Here is a 15,309-nt window from a genome sequence, read left to right as displayed (position 1 = left end):
ATGCAACTATGCTAACGTTACAGCGCATGGTAGCTGAGGTTTATTATCGGTCCTTGTTGTACGGACATTTGAACATACGAGAACAGTAACCATGATGGCGTTTTGTCTTCATTGATTCGAAGGGTCTGTTCAAATACGTCAGGATGGCCGAGCGGTCTAAGGCGCTGCTTTCAGGTCGCAGTCTCCTCTGGAGCTGGGGTTCGAATCCCACTTCTGAAATTATATTTGGATTTCGTTGATTGTTATTATCTGTTCAAACTTTGTAATATGCAGAACATATGGAAAAGGTAAGGAGGTTTCTTTGTGTGCACGTCCATTTCGGTGCATTAGTTTATGTAAGTAGTGTAATCCATGCAACTATGGTAAGGTTACAGCGCATAGTAGCTGGGGTTTATTATCGGTCCTTGTTGTACGGACATTTGAACATACGAGAACAGTAACCATGATGGCGTTTTGTGTTCATTGATTCGAAGGGTCTGTTGAAATACGTCAGGATGGCCGAGCGGTCTAAGGCGCTGCGTTCAGGTCGCAGTCTCCTCTGGAGGCGTGGGTTCGAATCCCACTTCTGACATTACATTTGGATTTCGTTGATTGTGATTATCGGTTCAAACTTTGTAATATGGAGAACATTTGGAAAAAGTAAGGAGGTCTAAACTCAAAGTGTCTGGCTGGCTACTTTGGGGTAGTAGAAAGGGGAAATGAGAGGGGTGTCTTTCTGTCTCAATCTGTGTGTTTGCACGTCCGTGTCGGTGCATTCGTTTATGTAAGTAGTGTAATCCATGCAACTATGCTAACGTTACAGCGCATGGTAGCTGGGGTTTATTATCGGTCCTTGTTGTACGGACATTTGAACATACGAGAACAGTAACCATGATGGCGTTTTGTGTTCATTGATTCGAAGGGTCTGTTTAAATATGTTAGGATGGTCGAGTGGTCTAAGGCGCTGCGTTCAAGTCGCAGTCTCGTCTGAAGGCGTGGGTTCGAATCCCACTTCTGATATTACATTTGGATTTCGTTGATTGTTATTATCTGTTCAAACTTTGTAATATGGAGAACATTTGGAAAAGGTAAGGAGGTTTCTTTGTGTGCATGTCCATGTCGGTGCATTATCGGTCCTTGTTGTACGGACATTTGAACACACGAGAACAGTAACCATGATGGCGTTTTGTGTTCATTGATTCGAAGGGTGTTTTGTAATACGTCAGGATGGCCGAGCGGTCTAAGGCGCTGCGTTCAGGTCGCAGTCTCCTCTGGAGGCGTCGGTTCGACTCCCACTTCTGACATTACATTTGGATTTCGTTGATTGTGATTATCTGTTCAAACTTTGTAATATGGAGAACATTTGGAAAAGGTAAGGAGATTTCAACTCAAAGTGACTGGCTGGCTACTTTGGGGTAGTAGAAAGGGGAAATGAGAGGGGTGTCTTTCTGTCTCAATCTGTGTGTTTGCACGTCCGTGTCGGTGCATTAGTTTATGTAACTTCTTTCGTGTAACATCAGAGGTCCAACTCAGTGTCTTGTAGCCATGTCTCTGGTCCCACGTCAAAGAGGCCGGCTTCCGAGGGTGGTCTGTGTAGGGGGCAGGTGGTCATAATATGCTGGACAGTCTGTTCAGGGGCACCACACTCGCATGCAGCGCTGTCTGCCAGGCCCCACTTCTTCATTGATGATTTGAACCGACCGACCCCAGTACGTAGACGGTTCAGCAGAGTCCATTGCCGGCGTGGAAGATCGTCTCCTGTGGCTCCATCTCCTGGATCCAAGATGTAGTGGTGGATTTGGGTTGGCCCAGCCCTCTCCCACTCGTGTTTCCAAGCTGCCGCCAGCCATCCATCTTTGGACAGGTCCTCAGTGGTGGAACGGAGCAACTCTTGTGCCGCCTTGTTGTAAGGGTGGCGGGACTTGAGTCTGCCCAGAGGAGCTGCTGTCTCTGTGGTGTTATGGAGGATGTGCCAATCATGCTTCCGTGCTTTCCTTGCCAGGGCGAGAGTGGCAGCCTCTCGTCGTAGGCCAGCCGGTGCGATTCCTGCAAGGACTGGCAGCAGGACGATTGGGGTAGGCTTCAGGCATCCAGTGATGATCCGGAGGGCGTTGCTGATAGCCACATCCACCTTTTTTGTGTGTGGACTTCTGCTCCATACTGGGGCACAGTACTCCGCTGCTGAAAAGACCAGGGCTTGGGTGGATACCCGTAGTGTCTTGGCAGTGGCTCCCCAGGTTGTGCCAGCGAGGCGACGGATCAGTGCGACCCTTGATATTGTCTTTGCCCGGACATCTTCAATGTTGTTTGAAGGTCAGTGTCCGGTCCAGACGAACACCAAGGTATTTAGGGGCTTGCTGGGACTCCAGACGCTTGTGGTCAGTGTATACCTCCAGTTCCCTCTTGGCGTCTCTGTTGCAGAGATGGTATGCTGCTGTAACAGTCTTGCCGGTGCTGAGTTGCAGGCGCCACTTTCGTAGGTAGGCTACTAGGACGTCCATGTCTTGGTTGAGACCGTCTTCCAGTGCCTTCCATGTGGGTCTTCTCAGCATGATTGAGAGATCGTCTGCGTAGCCGTACTTTCTGGATGCTGTGCCTGGTAGATCATAGATGTAAATATTAAACAGCATCGGAGAAAGGACCGAGCCCTGTGGGACACCGTTCCGTAGTCTTCTTAGCCTACTGCGCTGGCCATCGCTGGTCTGTAGGACAAAACTGCGGTTAGACAACGTCTCCATGATGAATCTCACCATATGTCGATCGGTTATTGTCCTCAGCAGCTTCAGGTGAAGTCCGCGGTGCCAGACGGTATCGTACGCGGCGGTCAGGTCCAGGTACACTACCCCAGCTTTCTCATTATCCTGGAAGCTGTCCTCGATGTCTTGAGACAGAAGTGTAACCTGGTCCACTGTGGACCTACCACGACGGAAACCGGCCTGTTCCTGTGGAAGCTGTGGGTCAATCACTGGCTCAATGCGGCAGTGGATCATTCTTTCCAGGATTTTAAATGGAACACAGAGCAGCGATATGGGTCGGTATGCCTTGGGGTCTTCCGCAGGTTTGTTTGGCTTTGGCAGGGCGATTACAGAAGCACGGCGCCAGATCTTGGGCAGCTCGCATCTCTGGTAGCAGGATGAGAAGAATGCACAGAGCCAGCTGGATGTTATTGTGCTCTGGTGCATAACAAACTCTGAGTGGATGTTGTCACGTCCTGGAGCTTTGCCTGGCTTGAGCTTGCTCATGGCCTTACTGAGTTCGTCTGCTGTGAATTCTCCTGAGAGGTTGGAATCCGCACTGGCCACCCTGGAGAGGGAAGTCACCTCCTGCGTTATCAGACGGGCAACATCTTTGTCTGCGTCTGGGAAGCGACCGTTTTTCAGAAGCTCGGACGCGATGGCATCTGCTGTGACTGGGCAGCTTGGGGGCTTTGTGCATCTGCCTGTTAGCCGGTTGATGGTTTGCCACGCCTTCCGACTAGAGTGGGTAAAGTCAATTGACTCAACAACTTCAGTCCATCTGTCTCTGCGTGTGGTGTCCAGTCTCTGAAGCAGTGCTTCTGCAGTCGCATCCACATCTTCCCTGGAGCTAGCCCTCTGGTCGGCGCTTAGGAGGCGGCTGCACTCCTCGTCCCAGCCAGGGATGTAGTTCCTGTTGTAGCCGCGTGGGATGTTTTTTTTTTGCCGCTCCTAGGAGGACCTTACAGTAGGCTTCATAGGCGGCGTCCACGTTGGCTGCATCAGGTTCTGGCAGACTAGCAATCCTTCTTTCTGTCTCCTGAGTGAATGACTCCCAGTTGGCCTTTCGAAAGTTCCATCTCTTGACAGGTTTCCCTGGTACCGGTTGCACCAGTGATGGGACTTTAATGATTGACGGTCGGTGGAGTGAGCGGGGAAACCTGTCTAGGACGCGTCTCTCCGGTTTCGGGTCATTGCACCGGCACACAGCGAAGGCCAGGTCCGGGTTGGTAGAGGTGTTCCAGCGTGCAGAGAAGAAGCTTGGCGGCTCCATGGGGTCGTACAGTAGCAGGGCATCGGTGTTGGAGGCCCATTCACTCAGCGCCACTCCGTTTGATGTTGTGTAGTTGTAACCCCAATCTGTGTGTTGACAGTTGAAGTCAACTGCGTAGATGGCGGGGGCAGTTATGGACGGGAGTGACATAGCAGACAGCTCTGATGGTGGGGGCTTATATACGTTGATGACTGAAGTTTCCTGGATTTTAGTAACCAGCCACTCGATGTTGGAGTCTGGTGGGGATTGGCTAGTGGCTGACCAGGTTAGTTCAGTCCTCACGAAGGTTGCCACTCCGTGCTGCTTGCTGTGAATGGACCCAGCGAGATGGAAACCTGGCATCTTGAGGATGTTATTGTTAGTGCAGTGTGTCTCCTGCAGGAGTACAACCGCTGCCCCATTGGCATCAGCCAGGTGACGTACGATTTTGAGTTTGGCGGTGGTGAGGCCCTCGACGTTGAGTTGGAGCACTGGAAGACCACGGTTTTCGACGGTCGGGATAACCGTGCGTCCTGAGTGGGGCGCTTCTCCGTTCCTTGGCCTGCCAGCTCTTTGTTTGGTTGGCGACATTCGTTTCACAAGTTGGTCTTGCACCATTTCTTGTTACTCACAGGGGAGGCCGCGTGAAGGCTGTCGTCTTCTCTTTGACGTGGGACCAGAGACAAGGGCATGGCTACAAGACACTGAGTTGGACCTCTGACGTTACACGAAAGAAGAAGAAGAAGTTTATGTAAGTAGTGTAATCCATGCAACTAAGCTAACGTTACAGCGCATGGTAGCTGGGGTTTATTATCGGTCCTTGTTGTACGGACATTTGAACATACGAGAACAGTAACCATGATGGCGTTTTGTTTTCATTGATTCGAAGGGTCTGTTGAAATACGTCAGGATGGCCGAGCCGTCTAAGGCGCTGCGTTCAGGTCGCAGTCTCCTCTGGAGGCGTGGGTTCGAATCCCACTTCTGAAATTACATTTGGATTTCGTTGATTGTGATTATCTGTTCAAACTTTGTAATATGGAGAACATTTGGATAAGGTAAGGAGGTTTAAACTCAAAGTGACTGGCTGGCTACTTTGGGGTAGTAGAAAGGGGAAATGAGAGGGGTGTCTTTCTGTCTCAATCTGTGTGTTTGCACGTCCGTGTCGGTGCATTAATTTATGTAAGTAGTGTAATCCATGCAACTATGCTAACGTTACAGCGCATGGTAGCTGGGATTTATTATCGGTCCTTGTTGTACGGATATTTGAACATATGAGAACAGTAACCATGATGGCGTTTTGTGTTCATTGATTCGAAGGGTTTGTTTAAATACGTTAGGATGGCCGAGCGGTCTAAGGCGCTGCGTTCAGGTCGCAGTCTCCTCTGGAGGCGTGGGTTCGAATCCCACTTCTGACATTACTTTTGGATTTCGTTGATTGTTATTATCTGTTCAAACTTTGTAATATGGAGAACATTTGGAAAAGGTAAGGAGGTTTAAACTCAAAGTGACTGGCTGGCTACTTTGGGGTAGTAGAAAGGGGAAATGAGAGGAGTGTCTTTCTGTCTCAATCTGTGTGTTTGCACGTCCGTGTCGGTGCATTAGTTTATGTAAGTAGTGTAATCCATGCAACTATGGTAAGGTTACAGCTCATGGTAGCTGGGGTTTATCATCGGTCCTTGTTGTACGGACATTTGAACATACGAGAACAGTAACCAGGATGGCGTTTTGTGTTCATTGATTCGAAGGGTCTGTTGAAATACGTCAGGATGGCCGAGCGGTTTAAGGCGCTGCGTTCAGGTCGCAGTCTCCTCTGGAGGCGTGGGTTCGAATCCCACTTCTCACATAAAAGTTGGATTTCGTTGTTTGTGATTATCTGTTCAAACTTTGTAATATGGAGAACATTTGGAAAAGGTAAGGAGGTTTAAACTCAAAGTGACTGGCTGGCTACTTTGGGGTAGTAGAAAGGGGAAATGAGAGGAGTGTCTTTCTGTCTCAATATGTGTGTTTGCACGTCCGTGTCGGTGCATTAGTTTATGTAAGTAGTGTAATCCATGCAACTATGGTAAGGTTACAGCTCATGGTAGCTGGGGTTTATTATCGGTCCTTGTTGTACGGACATTTGAAAATACGAGAACAGTAACCATGATGGCGTTTTGTGTTCATTGATTCGAAGGGTCTGTTGAAATACGTCAGGATGGCCGAGCGGTTTAAGGCGCTGCGTTCAGGTCGCAGTCTCCTATGGAGGCGTGGGTTCGAATCCCACTTCTCACATTACATTTGGATTTCGTTGATTGTGATTATCTGTTCAAACTTTGTAATATGGAGAACATTTGGAAAAGGTTAGGAGGTTTAAACTCAAAGCGACTGGCTGGCTACTTTGGGGTAGTAGAAAGGGGAAATGAGAGGGGTGTCTTTCTGTCTCAATCTGTGTGTTTGCACGTCCGTGTCGGTAAATTAGTTTATGTAAGTAGTGTAATCCATGCAACTATGCTAACGTTACAGCGCATGGTAGCTGGGGTTTATTATCGGTCCTTGTTGTACGGACATTTGAACATACGAGAACAGTAACCATGATGGCGTCTTGTGTTCATTGATTCGAAGGGTCTGTTTAAATACGTCAGGATGGCCGAGCGGTCTAAGGCGCTGCGTTCAGGTCGCAGTCTCCTCTGAAGGCGTCGGTTCGAATCCCACTTCTGATATTACATTTGGATTTCGTTGATTGTTATTATCTGTTCAAACTTTGTAATATGGAGAACATTTGGAAAAGGTAAGGAGGTTTCTTTGTGTGTATGTCCATGTCGGTGCATTAGTTTATGTAAGTAGTGTAATCCATGCAACTATGGTAAGGTTACAGCGCATGGTAGCAGGGGTTTATTATCGGTCCTTGTTGTACGGACATTTGAACATACGAGAACAGTATCCATGATGGCGTTTTGTTTTCATTGATTCGAAGGGTCTGTTGAAATACGTCAGGATGGCCGAGCGGTCTAAGGCGCTGCGTTCAGGTCGCAGTCTCCTCTGGAGGCGTGGGTTCGAATCCCACTTCTGACATTACATTTGGATTTCGTTGATTGTGATCATCTGTTCAAACTTTGTAATATGGAGAACATTTGGAAAAGGTAAGGAGGTTTAAACTCAAAGTGACTGGCTGGCTACTTTGGGGTAGTAGAAAGGGGAAATAAGAGGGCTGTCTTTCTGTCTCAATCTGTGTGTTTGCACGTCCGTGTCGGTGCATTAGTTTATCTAAGTAGTGTAATCCATGCAACTATGCTAACGTTACAGCGCATGGTAGCTGGGGTTTATTATCGGTCCTTGTTGTACGGACATTTGAACATACGAGAACAGTAACCATGATGGCGTCTTGTGTTCATTGATTCGAAGGGTCTGTTTAAATACGTCAGGATGGCCGAGCGGTCTAAGGCGCTGCGTTCAGGTCGCAGTCTCCTCTGAAGGCGTCGGTTCGAATCCCACTTCTGATATTACATTTGGATTTCGTTGATTGTTATTATCTGTTCAAACTTTGTAATATGGAGAACATTTGGAAAAGGTAAGGAGGTTTCTTTGTGTGTATGTCCATGTCGGTGCATTAGTTTATGTAAGTAGTGTAATCCATGCAACTATGGTAAGGTTACAGCGCATGGTAGCAGGGGTTTATTATCGGTCCTTGTTGTACGGACATTTGAACATACGAGAACAGTATCCATGATGGCGTTTTGTTTTCATTGATTCGAAGGGTCTGTTGAAATACGTCAGGATGGCCGAGCGGTCTAAGGCGCTGCGTTCAGGTCGCAGTCTCCTCTGGAGGCGTGGGTTCGAATCCCACTTCTGACATTACATTTGGATTTCGTTGATTGTGATCATCTGTTCAAACTTTGTAATATGGAGAACATTTGGAAAAGGTAAGGAGGTTTAAACTCAAAGTGACTGGCTGGCTACTTTGGGGTAGTAGAAAGGGGAAATAAGAGGGCTGTCTTTCTGTCTCAATCTGTGTGTTTGCACGTCCGTGTCGGTGCATTAGTTTATCTAAGTAGTGTAATCCATGCAACTATGCTAACGTTACAGCGCATGGTAGCTGGGGTTTATTATCGGTCCTTGTTGTACGGACATTTGAACATAAGAAAACAGTAACCATGATGGCGATTTGTGTTCATTGATTCGAAGGTTATTGTTGTAATATGTCAGGATGGCCGAGCGGTCTAAGGCGCTGCGTTCAGGTCGCAGTCTCCTCTGGAGGCGTGGGTTCGAATCCCACTTCTGGCATTACATTTGGATTTCGTTGATTGTGATCATCTGTTCAAACTTTGTAATATGGAGAACATTTGGAAAAGGTAAGGAGGTTTAAACTCAAAGTGACTGGCTTGCTACTTTGGGGTAGTAGAAAGGGGAAATGAGAGGGGTGTCTTTCTGTCTCAATCTGTGTGTTTGCACGTCCGTGTCGGTGCATTAGTTTATGTAAGTAGTGTAATCCATGCAACTATGCTAACGTTACAGTGCATGGTAGCTGGGGTTTATTATCGGTCCTTGTTGTACGGACATTTGAACATACGAGAACAGTAACCATGATGGCGTTTTGTGTTCATTGATTCGAAGGGTCTGTTTAAATACGTCAGGATGGCCGAGTGGTCTAAGGCGCTGCGTTCAGGTCGCAGTCTCCTCTGAAGGCGTGGGTTCGAATCTCACGTCTGATATTACATTTGGATTTCGTTGATTGTTATTATCTGTTCAAACTTTGTAATATGGAGAACATTTGGAAAAGGTAAGGAGGTTTCTTTGTGTGCACGTCCATGTCGGTGCATTAGTTTATGTAAGTAGTGCAATCCATGTAACTATGGTAACGTTACAGCGCATGGTAGCTGGGGTTTATTATCGGTCCTTGTTTTACAGACATTTGAACATACGAGAGCAGTAACCATGATGGCGTTTTGTGTTGATTGATTCAAAGGGGTCTGATGAAATTTGTCAGGATGGCCGAGCGGTCTAAGGCGCTGCGTTCAGGTCGCAGTCTCCACTGGAGGCGTGGGTTTGAACCCCACTTCTGACACTACATTATGATCTTGTTGATTGTGATTATCTGTTCAAACTTTGTAATATGGAGAACATTTGGTAAGGTAAGGAGATTTAAACTCAAAGTGACTGGCTGGCTACGGTGGGGTAGTGGAAATGGGTAATGAGAGGGGTGTCTTTCTGTCTCAATCTTTGTGTGCACGTCCGTCTCTGTGCATTAGTTTATGTAAGTAGTGTAATCCATGTAACTATGGTAACGTTACAGCTCATTAAATTAAATTCGCCGAGCGGTCTAAGGCGCTGCGTTTAGGTCGCAGTCTCCTCTGGAGGCGTGGGTTCGAATCCCACTTCTGACATTATATTTGGATTTCGTTGATTGTGATTATCTGTTCAAACTTTGTAATATGGAGAACATTTGGAAAAGGTAAGGAGGTTTAAACTCAAAGTGACTGGGTGGCTACTTTGGGGTGGTAGAAAGGGGAAATGAGAGGGGTGTCTTTCTGTCTCAATCTGTGTGTTTGCACGTCCGTGTCGGGGCATTAGTTTATATAAGTAGTGTAATCCATGTAACTATGGTAAGGTTACAGCGCATGGTAGCTGGGGTTTATTATCGGTCCTTGTTGTACGGACATTTGAACATACGAGAACAGTAACCATGATGGCGTTTTGTTTTCATTGATTCGAAGGGTCTGTTGAAATACGTCAGGATGGCCGAGCGGTCTAAGGCGCTGCGTTCAGGTCGCAGTCTCCTCTGGAGGCATGGGTTCGAATCCCACTTCTGACATTACATTTGGATTTCGTTGATTGTGATTATCTGTTCAAACTTTGTAATATGGAGAACATTTGGAAAAGGTAAGGAGGTTTAAACTCAAAGTGACTGGGTGGCTACTTTGGGGTGGTAGAAAGGGGAAATGAGAGGGGTGTCTTTCTGTCTCAATCTGTGTGTTTGCACGTCCGTGTCGGGGCATTAGTTTATGTAAGTAGTGTAATCAATGTAACTATGGTAAGGTTGCAGCGCATGGTAGCTGGGGTTTATTATCGGTCCTTGTTGTACGGACATTTGAACATACGAGAACAGTAACCATGATGGCGTTTTGTGTTCATTGATTCGAAGGGTCTGTTGAAATACGTCAGGATGGCAGAGCGGTCTAAGGCGCTGCGTTCAGGTCGCAGTCTCCTCTGGAGGCGTGGGTTCGAATCCAACTTCTGACATTACATTTGGATTTCGTTGATTGTGATTATCTGTTCAAAATTTGTAATATGGAGAACATTTGGAAAAGGTAAGGAGGTTTAAACTCAAAGTGACTGTCTGGCTACTTTGGGGTAGTAGAAAGGGGTAATGAGAGGGGTGTCTTTCTGTCTCAATCTGTGTGTTTGCACGTCCGTGTCGGTGCATTAGTTTATGTAAGTAGTGTAATCCATGCAACTATGCTAACGTTACAGCGCATGGTAGCTGGGGTTTATTATCGGTCCTTGTTGTACGGACATTTGAACATACGAGAACACTAACCATGATGGCGTTTTGTGTTCATTGATTCGAAGGGTCTGTTGAAATACGTCAGGATGGCCGAGCGGTCTAAGGCGCTGCGTTCAGGTCGTAGTCTCCTCTGGAGGCGTGGGTTCGAATCCCACTTCTGACATTACATTTGGATTTCGTTGATTGTGATTATCGGTTCAAACTTTGTAATATGGAGAACATTTGGAAAAAGTAAGGAGGTTTAAACTCAAAGTGACTGGCTGGCTACTTTGGGGTAGTAGAAAGGGGAAATGAGAGGGGTGTCTTTCTGTCTCAATCTGTGTGTTTGCACGTCCGTGTCGGTGCATTAGTTTATGTAAGTAGTGTAATCCATGCAACTATGCTAACGTTACAGCGCATGGTAGCTGGGGTTTATTATCGGTCCTTGTTGTACGGACATTTGAACATACGAGAACAGTAAGGTTCTCGTAGGTCGCAGTCTCCTCTGGAGGCGTGGGTTCGAATCCCACTTCTGATATTACATTTGGATTTCGTTGATTGTTATTATCTGTTCAAACTTTGTAATATGGAGAACATTTGGAAAAGGTAAGAAGGTTTCTTTGTGTGCACGTCCATTTCGGTGCATTAGCTTATGTAAGTAGAGTAATCCATGCAACTATGGTAAGGTTACAGCGCATAGTAGCTGGGGTTTATTATCGGTCCTTGTTGTACGGACATTTGAACATACGAGAACAGTAACCATGATGGCGTTTTGTGTTCATTGATTCGAAGGGTCTGTTAAAATACGTCAGGATGGCCGAGCGGTCTAAGGCGCTGCGTTCAGGTCGCAGTCTCCTCTGGAGGCGTGGGTTTGAATCCCACTTCTGACATTACATTTGGATTTCGTTGATTGTGATTATCGGTTCAAACTTTGTAATATGGAGAACATTTGGAAAAAGTAAGGAGGTTTAAACTCAAAGTGACTGGCTGGCTACTTTGGGGTAGTAGAAAGGGGAAATGAGAGGGGTGTCTTTCTGTCTCAATCTGTGTGTTTGCACGTCCGTGTCGGTGCATTAGTTTATGTAAGTAGTGTAATCCATGCAACTATGCTAACGTTACAGCGCATGGTAGCTGGGTTTTATTATCGGTCCTTGTTGTACGGACATTTGAACATACGAGAACAGTAACCATGATGGCGTTTTGTGTTCATTGATTCGAAGGGTCTGTTTAAATATGTTAGGATGGTCGAGTGGTCTAAGGCGCTGCGTTCAGGTCGCAGTCTCGTCTGAAGGCGTGGGTTCGAATCCCACTTCTGATATTACATTTGGATTTCGTTGATTGTTATTATCTGTTCAAACTTTGTAATATGGAGAACATTTGGAAAAGGGAAGGAGGTTTCTTTGTGTGCATGTCCATGTCGGTGCGTTAGTTTATGTAAGTAGTTTAATCCATGCAACTATGGTAAGGTTACAGCGCATGGTAGCTGGGGTTTATTATCGGTCCTTGTTGTACGGACATTTGAACATACGAGAACAGTAACCATGATGGCGTTTTGTTTTCATTGATTCGAAGGGTCTGTTGCAATACGTCAGGATGGCCGAGCGGTCTAAGGCGCTGCGTTCAGGTCGCAGTCTCCTCTGGAGGCGTGGGTTTGAATCCCACTTTTGACGTTACATTTGGATTTCGTTGATTGTGATCATCTGTTCAAACTTTGTAATATGGAGAACATTTGGAAAAGGTAAGGAGGTTTAAACTCAAAGTGACTGGGTGGCTACTTTGGGGTGGTAGAAAGGGGAAATGAGAGGGATGTCTTTCTGGCTCAATCTGTGTGTTTGCACGTCCGTGTCGGGGCATTAGTTTATGTAAGTAGTGTAATCCATGTAACTATGGTAAGGTTACAGCGCATGGTAGCTGGGGTTTATTATCGGTCCTTGTTGTACGGACATTTGAACATACGAGAACAGTAACCATGATGGCGTTTTGTGTTCATTGATTCGAAGGGTCTGTTTCAATATGTCAGGATGGCCGAGTGGTCTAAGGCGCTGCGTTCAGGTCGCAGTCTCCTCTGGAGGCGTGGGTTCGAATCCCACTTCTGACATTACATTTGGATTTCGTTGATTGTGATTATCGGTTCAAACTTTGTAATATGGAGAACATTTGGAAAAAGTAAGGAGGTTTAAACTCAAAGTGACTGGCTGGCTACTTTGGGGTAGTAGAAAGGGGAAATGAGAGGGGTGTCTTTCTGTCTCAATCTGTGTGTTTGCACGTCCGTGTCGGTGCATTAGTTTATGTAAGTAGTGTAATCCATGCAACTATGCTAACGTTACAGCGCATGGTAGCTGGGGTTTATTATCGGTCCTTGTTGTACGGACATTTGAACATACGAGAACAGTAACCATGATGGCGTTTTGTGTTCATTGATTCGAAGGGTCTGTTGAAATACGTCAGGATGGCCGAGCGGTCTAAGGCGCTGCGTTCAGGTCGCAGTCTCCTCTGGAGGCGTGGGTTCGAATCCAACTTCTGACATTACATTTGGATTTCGTTGATTGTGATTATCTGTTCAAAATTTGTAATATGGAGAACATTTGGAAAAGGTAAGGAGGTTTAAACTCAAAGTGACTGGCTGGCTACTTTGGGGTAGTAGAAAGGGGTAATGAGAGGGGTGTCTTTCTGTCTCAATCTGTGTGTTTGCACGTCCGTGTCGGTGCATTAGTTTATGTAAGTAGTGTAATCCATTCAACTATGCTAACGTTACAGCGCATGGTAGCTGGGGTTTATTATCGGTCCTTGTTGTACGGACATTTGAACATACGAGAACGGTAAGGTTCTCGTAGGTCGCAGTCTCCTCTGGAGGCGTGGGTTCGAATCCCACTTCTGATATTACATTTGGATTTCGTTGATTGTTATTATCTGTTCAAACTTTGTAATATGGAGAACATTTGGAAAAGGTAAGGAGGTTTCTTTGTGTGCACGTCCATTTCGGTGCATTAGTTTATGTAAGTAGAGTAATCCACGCAACTATGGTAAGGTTACAGCGCATAGTAGCTGGGGTTTATTATCGGTCCTTGTTGTACGGACATTTGAACATACGAGAACAGTAACCATGATGGCGTTTTGTGTTCATTGATTCGAAGGGTCTGTTAAAATACGTCAGGATGGCCGAGCGGTCTAAGGCGCTGCGTTCAGGTCGCAGTCTCCTCTGGAGGCGTGGGTTCGAATCCCACTTCTGACATTACATTTGGATTTCGTTGATTGTGATTATCGGTTCAAACTTTGTAACATGGAGAACATTTGGAAAAAGTAAGGAGGTTTAAACTCAAAGTGACTGGCTGGCTACTTTGGGGTAGTAGAAAGGGGAAATGAGAGGGGTGTCTTTCTGTCTCAATCTGTGTGTTTGCACGTCCGTGTCGGTGCATTAGTTTATGTAAGTAGTGTTATCCATGCAACTATGCTAACGTTACAGCGCATGGTAGCTGGGGTTTATTATCGGTCCTTGTTGTACGGACATTTGAACATACGAGAACACTAACCATGATGGCGTTTTGTGTTCATTGATTCGAAGGGTCTGTTGAAATACGTCAGGATGGCCGAGCGGTCTAAGGCGCTGCGTTCAGGTCGCAGTCTCCTCTGGAGGCGTGGGTTCGAATCCCACTTCTGACATTACATTTGGATTTCGTTGATTGTGATTATCTGTTCAAAATTTGTAATATGGAGAACATTTGGAAAAGGTAAGGAGGTTTAAACTCAAAGTGACTGGCTGGCTACTTTGGGGTAGTAGAAAGGGGTAATGAGAGGGGTGTCTTTCTGTCTCAATCTGTGTGTTTGCATGTCCGTGTCGGTGCATTAGTTTATGTAAGTAGTGTAATCCATGCAACTATGCCAACGTTACAGCGCATGGTAGCTGGGGTTTATTATCGGTCCTTGTTGTACGGACATTTGAACATACGAGAACAGTAAGGTTCTCGTAGGTCGCAGTCTCCTCTGGAGGAGTGGGTTCGAATCCCACTTCTGATATTACATTTGGATTTCGTTGATTGTTATTATCTGTTCAAACTTTGTAATATGGAGAACATTTGGAAAAGGTAAGGAGGTTTCTTTGTGTGCACGTCCATTTCGGTGCATTAGTTTATGTAAGTAGAGTAATCCATGCAACTATGGTAAGGTTACAGCGCATAGTAGCTGGGGTTTATTATCGGTCCTTGTTGTACGGACATTTGAACATACGAGAACAGTAACCATGATGGCGTTTTGTGTTCATTGATTCGAAGGGTCTGTTGAAATACGTCAGGATGGCCGAGCGGTCTAAGGCGCTGCGTTCAGGTCGCAGTCTCCTCTGGAGGCGTGGGTTCGAATCCCACTTCTGACATTACATTTGGATTTCGTTGATTGTGATTATCGGTTCAAACTTTGTAATATGGAGAACATTTGGAAAAAGTAAGGAGGTTTAAACTCAAAGTGACTGGCTGGCTACTTTGGGGTAGTAGAAAGGGGAAATGAGAGGGGTGTCTTTCTGTCTCAATCTGTGTGTTTGCACGTCCGTGTCGGTGCATTAGTTTATGTAAGTAGTGTAATCCATGCAACTATGCTAACGTTACAGCGCATGGTAGCTGGGGTTTATTATCGGTCCTTGTTGTACGGACATTTGAACATACGAGAACAGTAACCATGATGGCGTTTTGTGTTCATTGATTCGAAGGGTCTGTTTAAATATGTCAGGATGGCCGAGTGGTCTAAGGCGCTGCGTTCAGGTCGCAGTCTCGTCTGAAGGCGTGGGTTCGAATCCCACTTCTGATATTACATTTGGATTTCGTTGATTGTTATTATCTGTTCAAACTTTGTAATATGGAGAACATTTGGAAAAGGTAAGGAGGTTTCTTTGCGTG

General features: G+C 46.1%; 14 non-coding genes across 14 annotated transcripts; all 14 read left to right on the top strand.

Annotated features, from left to right (window-relative positions):
* Positions 1–488: 488 nt before the first annotated feature.
* On the top strand, positions 489–571 carry trnal-cag (transfer RNA leucine (anticodon CAG)). The gene has a single exon. It is a non-coding gene; the product is annotated as a tRNA-Leu (tRNA).
* A 345-nt stretch (positions 572–916) lies between these two features.
* On the top strand, positions 917–999 carry trnal-caa (transfer RNA leucine (anticodon CAA)). Its single transcript has one exon. It is a non-coding gene; the product is annotated as a tRNA-Leu (tRNA).
* A 4,299-nt stretch (positions 1,000–5,298) lies between these two features.
* On the top strand, positions 5,299–5,381 carry trnal-cag (transfer RNA leucine (anticodon CAG)). The gene has a single exon. It is a non-coding gene; the product is annotated as a tRNA-Leu (tRNA).
* Positions 5,382–5,726: 345 nt separating this feature from the next.
* Positions 5,727–5,809, top strand: trnal-cag (transfer RNA leucine (anticodon CAG)). The gene has a single exon. It is a non-coding gene; the product is annotated as a tRNA-Leu (tRNA).
* Positions 5,810–6,934: 1,125 nt separating this feature from the next.
* On the top strand, positions 6,935–7,017 carry trnal-cag (transfer RNA leucine (anticodon CAG)). The gene has a single exon. It is a non-coding gene; the product is annotated as a tRNA-Leu (tRNA).
* Positions 7,018–7,714: 697 nt separating this feature from the next.
* On the top strand, positions 7,715–7,797 carry trnal-cag (transfer RNA leucine (anticodon CAG)). Its single transcript has one exon. It is a non-coding gene; the product is annotated as a tRNA-Leu (tRNA).
* Positions 7,798–8,143: 346 nt separating this feature from the next.
* Positions 8,144–8,226, top strand: trnal-cag (transfer RNA leucine (anticodon CAG)). The gene has a single exon. It is a non-coding gene; the product is annotated as a tRNA-Leu (tRNA).
* Positions 8,227–9,671: 1,445 nt separating this feature from the next.
* trnal-cag (transfer RNA leucine (anticodon CAG)) lies at positions 9,672–9,754 on the top strand. Its single transcript has one exon. It is a non-coding gene; the product is annotated as a tRNA-Leu (tRNA).
* Positions 9,755–10,527: 773 nt separating this feature from the next.
* trnal-cag (transfer RNA leucine (anticodon CAG)) lies at positions 10,528–10,610 on the top strand. The gene has a single exon. It is a non-coding gene; the product is annotated as a tRNA-Leu (tRNA).
* Positions 10,611–11,233: 623 nt separating this feature from the next.
* On the top strand, positions 11,234–11,316 carry trnal-cag (transfer RNA leucine (anticodon CAG)). The gene has a single exon. It is a non-coding gene; the product is annotated as a tRNA-Leu (tRNA).
* Positions 11,317–12,441: 1,125 nt separating this feature from the next.
* trnal-cag (transfer RNA leucine (anticodon CAG)) lies at positions 12,442–12,524 on the top strand. The gene has a single exon. It is a non-coding gene; the product is annotated as a tRNA-Leu (tRNA).
* A 1,051-nt stretch (positions 12,525–13,575) lies between these two features.
* On the top strand, positions 13,576–13,658 carry trnal-cag (transfer RNA leucine (anticodon CAG)). Its single transcript has one exon. It is a non-coding gene; the product is annotated as a tRNA-Leu (tRNA).
* Positions 13,659–14,003: 345 nt separating this feature from the next.
* Positions 14,004–14,086, top strand: trnal-cag (transfer RNA leucine (anticodon CAG)). The gene has a single exon. It is a non-coding gene; the product is annotated as a tRNA-Leu (tRNA).
* A 623-nt stretch (positions 14,087–14,709) lies between these two features.
* trnal-cag (transfer RNA leucine (anticodon CAG)) lies at positions 14,710–14,792 on the top strand. The gene has a single exon. It is a non-coding gene; the product is annotated as a tRNA-Leu (tRNA).
* The last annotated feature ends 517 nt before the right edge of the window (positions 14,793–15,309 follow it).

Source organism: Gadus morhua, chromosome 2, assembly GCF_902167405.1.
Source record: "Gadus morhua chromosome 2, gadMor3.0, whole genome shotgun sequence".
Classification (NCBI taxonomy): domain Eukaryota; kingdom Metazoa; phylum Chordata; class Actinopteri; order Gadiformes; family Gadidae; genus Gadus; species Gadus morhua.
This window is presented reverse-complemented; position numbering and strand designations above follow the sequence as displayed.